This window comes from Galeopterus variegatus, unplaced genomic scaffold, assembly GCF_000696425.1.
Source record: "Galeopterus variegatus unplaced genomic scaffold, G_variegatus-3.0.2 Scaffold2002, whole genome shotgun sequence".
In the NCBI taxonomy this organism is placed as follows: Eukaryota; Metazoa; Chordata; class Mammalia; order Dermoptera; family Cynocephalidae; genus Galeopterus; species Galeopterus variegatus.
The window spans coordinates 123,551-128,939 of NW_007728113.1; positions in this window are offsets into that span (position 1 = coordinate 123,551).

Here is a 5,389-nt window from a genome sequence, read left to right on the forward strand (position 1 = left end):
CGCGCGCTGCAGACCCGGGAGCGCGGCGGGCGGGAGCGCGCCGAGGGGGCATAGGAGGCGCGCGTTGGGGGGCGGGGCGGCTTCTCCGCGGTCTAGAGGAGGCGGGTCTCCGCGGGGGAGCCCGAGGACCCCAGAGACCCAACGGGAGGGACTGGGGGAGATCCTATGGGGTCCCCCACCGTCCCCCCACTGCCAACACGCTCACCTGCTCGACCCCCACCCCAGACACCTGGCGACCAAGGCCCTCCTGGCCGAGGATAGGCTGGGCCCTGGCAACCAGAGGGCGGGACCACCGTGCCTCTCTGGACCACCGACCAATCCCGCCGTTCGGTGTCCTTGGTCGCTGTCCTCGCCTTCGCGACTGAGAAGGCCAGGCCGCCCAGGGTCCCTGGGGGTATCCACCTCTCTCATACCCGAAGGTTTTTACCAGATCCCAGGAAAGCCCCTACCTGCTGGGGGGTGGGGGGCCGCTGAGAGAATGCAGCTCTAGGAAGTAAGGGGATGCGAGGTAGACCCCAGATTTCTGCGAAGAGGTGGACGACAAGAGGGAGGAAGAGAGACAGAAGATAGAGTATGGAGAAAAGTGACCCGGCCTCCTGCGGGGCAGAGCACCCCAACCTGCCACACCCTCCTAGCTCACAGGAGGTCACATCAGCAAAGGCTTCCAGCGGAGTGGGACTTTGGGGAGACAAGAGTAGGGGGGACTGGGAGGTGTCAAAACAATTGCATGAAGGAGTGGACAAGGTCCTGTCCTAGGGTCCCAGCCCAGCAAGTGAGAGGTGTCATTTTAGTGACTTCATCGGCCAGCGCAGGGGCCTCAGTAGACAGCCTGCATAGAGGACTGTGGTGCGGAGGAGATGTGACCCTGCAGAGGGAGGTGGCCATCAACTACCCTCCTGCCTTCTGATTGTGGGGCAAGTGTTCCTCCAAGGCTATGTTGAATCCACCCTTATTTAATCCCGATCTGGACTCTACCCTCATAAAAACGCTCCCCAAACATCCATCACCAGAGGACAGATAATACAAACCAAAGTATACTCTACAATGGTGTATTAGCCTGTTTCTGTCACTTATAAGAAAATACCTGGAACTGAGTAATTTATAAGGAAAAAAAAAGTTATTGCTTACAGTTTAGGAGGCTGGAAAGTCCAAAGTCCAGGGAACACATCTGGTGAGGGTCATCTTTGGTGGTGGCTTTACGGCAATTCAGGGGTCTCACGTGGTAGAAAACGGTGGAGCAGAGAGAGACTTATATGCTCTCCTTTTAAAGCCCTCAGAATCACGTCCCTGACCAGCATTATTAACCCATTCACTACAGCACGGTCCTACAACTAATCACTCTCTTCAAGCTCCTGCCTTTCAATTACCATAATAGGACTTCCCACACTCAAAAGTTACAGTGAGGATTCAGCTTCTAAAATATGGACTTTGGGGGACACAATTCAACCAATCCACTGCATTCCACCCCTGACCCCCAAAGTTCATGTCCTTCTCATACACTCATTTCATCCCCAAAGTCTTAACTTGTTTCAACTCAAAAGGTCCAAAGTCTCATCTGGGAAATCAAAACAAGTGATCTACTGCCAAGATACACTGGTGAGACAAGCATAGGGTAAGTAGTCCCCTTTAAAAAAAAAAAAGATGACGTAAGGGGATCTTAACCCTTGACTTGGTGTTGTCAGCACCACGCTCTCCCAAGTGAACCAGCCATCCCTATATAGGGATCCGAACCTGTGACCATGGTATTATTGGCACCACACTCTCCCAAGTGAGCCACAGCCCAACCCTAAATATTCCCATTTTGAAGAAGAGAAATAGGCCAAAAGAAAGGGGTAACAGGTCCTAAACAAGTCCAAAACCCAGCAGGCCAGGCATCAAATCTTACAGCTGGTGAATCATGTACCTTGACTCCATTTTCAATGTCCTCTGCATGCTTGTGTGGGGATTGGGTCCCAAGTCCTTGGACAGCTCTGCTCCTGAGGTTTTCCTAGTCTCAGGCCACACTTCAGCTTTCGCAGGCTGGCCATTCCACTCTGGTAGCTCCACAAATCCGGTGTCTCTATGCAGTCCCGCTCTCACGGCTCCACTAGGCATGGCACTTTGGGGTTTTTCTGCTGCAACTCTGACCCCACATTTCCACTCACCATTGCTCTAGTGAAGGCTGTCTGTGGTGACTCCACCCCTGCGACAGATCTCTTCAGTCCCCAGGCTTTTCCATACATCCTTTGAAATCAAGGTGGAGGGTCCCAAGCCTCCATGGCTCTAGCATTCTGTGAGCCTGAAGACCTAACACTGCGTGGATGCTGCCAAGGCTTCCAGCTTGTATTTTCCAAAGCTGTGGGTACAGCCACACCTGGGGTCAATTTTGCCACAGCTGGAGCAGCCAAAGCAACCAGAGTGCTGGTGCAAGTCCAGCATTTCAAGGTGGTCCTGGGCAGTGAGCCCATGGAGGGCACCTCATGCCTGTGTCCGGAGACCATTCTGTCTCCCTAGGCCTCTGAGTCTGTGATGGAAGGGTTGGCCCCAGAGGCTTCTGCAATGCCTTTAAGGGCCTTTCTCCCACTTCTCTTGATAATCCCTTTCTTGTACTAATTCTCTTAGCAAAATTGCATTTTTCTCCTGGAAATGCTCTCTGCTTCTCTACCACATGGCCAGGCTGCAAATTTTCCAAATCTTTATGCTCTGCTTCTCTTTTAATCATACATTCTGGCTATATGTCATGCTTTTTCTGCCATAACTCAGCATAGGCTATTGCAGGTAGCCATGTAGCTTCCTTAATGCTTTGCTGCTTAGAAATCTCTTCTGCCAAATACACTGGGTCAGCACCTTGAAGTTCCACATTCCATAAAACCCTTGGGCATGAGCAGAATGCAGCCCCGTTCCTTGACAGTTCATAGCAAGGATGATCTTTGCCCCAGTTTCCAATAAGTCCCTTCTTTTTTACATCCAAGATCTTCTCAGAATGGTCTTTACTGTTGATATTTCTATCAGCGTTCTGGTTACCACCATCTAACCAGTCTCTAAAACATTCTAAACTTTCCCTGATTTTCTTGTCTTATAAATCTTCACCAGCATCTAGGCTTTTCCTTGTCTGTTCCTCCAAATTCTTCCAGCCTCTCCTCAATACCCAGTTCTAAAGCCACTTCCACATTTTCAATTATTTGTTATGAAGAACACCCCACATCTCTGGGACCAATTTTCTGTATTAGTCCATTTCTGTTGGTTATAACAAAGTACCAGGAACTGGGTAATCTGTAAGAAAAAAAAAAAATTTATTGCTTACAGTTTTGGAGGCTGAGAAGTCCAAAGTTCAGGGAACACATCTGGTGAGGGTCTTCCTTGGTGGTGGCTTTACAGCAATTCAGGGGTGGCAGAAAATGGCAGAGCAGAGAGAGAGAGAAAGACTCTCATGTGCTCTTTTAAAGCCGTCAGGACCACGTCCATGGCCACCATTATTAATCCATTCACTACTGCTTGGTCCTAGAATTTAATCACTTCTTCGAGGCCCCACCTTTCAATTACCATAACAGGGGTTCCCCCCTCAACAGTTACAGTGGGAATTAAGTTTCTAATGTATGCACTTTGGAGAACACAATTCAATCAATCAGCAGCAGATGGAATACTACTCAGTAATAAAAAGGGACATCTATCAATACACTCAAATCACAGACTAAGCTCAAAAGCATGTTGAACAAAAGAAGCCATGAATACACACACACAAAGAGGCCAAAAGAAAGCAGTAATAGTTCCCCCCAAAGTCCAGAACCCAGCAAGGCAGACATCAACTCTCAAAGCTGAAGAATAACCTCCCCTGACTCCACATACAGCATCCTCTACACGCTGGTGCAGGGCTTTGGCCTGCAATCCCTTGGGCAGCCTCCCCCTATGGCTTTCCTGGGCTCAGCCCATGCTTCAGCTCTCCCAGGCTGACATTGCATGCTGGTGGCTCCACAATTCTGGGGTCTCCATGGCAGTTCCACTCCCATGACTCCACTAGGCATGGCCCCACTGGGAGTTCTCTGCTACAATTCCAACCACACATTTCCCCTTGGCATTGCTCTAGCAAAGGCTGTCTGCAGTGACTCTTGACAGATCTCTTTTTGGGCCCCCAGGCTTTTCCATGCATCCTTCAAGATCAGGGTGGAGGCCTGGCACAGCTTTGGCATTTTGCCAGCTCGCAGACAACACCACGTGGAGGTCCCCAAGGTTATTAGCTTGTATCTTCCAAAGCAGTAGGTTCAGCACCACCTGGGGCCAATTTAGCCATGACTGGGGCATCTGGGGCAGCAGGAGCCACTGGAATGCAGGGAGCAACTTCCCAAGGTGGCCCTGGGCATCAAGGTGGTGCCTTGGGTCTGCTGCCTGAAACCACTCTGCCTCCCTAGGCCTCTGGACCTGTCATAGGAGGGGCAGCCTCAAAGATTTCTGAAATGCCTTCAAGGTCTTTTTTCCACTCTCTAGATAATCCTTTTCTTCTGTACTAATCTCCCTAGCAAATGGTCACTGGACTACACTCTTGGTTTCCTCTCTCAAACAGATTTTCTCACTCTTTATGTGGCCAGGCTGAGAGTTTTTCAATTTTCTTCCCTTTTAATTATAAATTCCACCCTTATGTCATGCCTTTGCTGCCATAACTCAGCACGGACTGTTACAAGTATCCACCCAGCTTCCTGAATGCTTTACTGCTTAGAAATTTATTCCACCAAATACCCTGGGCCAGAACCTTTAAGTTCCACATTCCATAAAACCTTTGGGCACGAACAGAATGCAGCCAAGTTGCTTGAAGTTCATAACAAGGGTGATCTTTGCCCCAGTTTCCAGTAAGCTCCTTCTTATTTACATCTGAGACCTCCTCAGAATGGCCATTACTGTCCATATTTCTATCGGCCTTCTGCTCACCACCATTTAACCATTCTCTAAGATGTTCTAAACTTTCCCTGGTCTTCTTGTCTTCTAAGCCCTTATCAAACTCTAGGCTTTTTTTAGACTTCTCTTCCAAATTCTTCCAGCCTAGGCCCATCATCCAGTTCCAAAGCTTGTTCCACATTTTCAGGTATTTGTTATAAGCAAGACCCCACTTCTCAGTACCAATTTTCTGTATTAGTCTATTTCTGTTGTTTATGACAGAACACCTGAAACTGGGTAATTCATAAAGAAATAAAATTTATTCCTTATAGTTTTGGAGGCTGGGAAGTCCAAAGTCCAGGGAACACATCTTGTGAGGGCCTTGTTGGTGGCTCTACAGCAACACAGGGTATCACATGGTGAGTGGGCTGAGCAAGAGAAAGCTAACCTGCTCACTCACCCTCCTTATAAAGCCACCAGAATCATGCCCACAACTACCCATTAAACCATCAATGGATTAACCCATTCATTTTTTTTTTTTTTT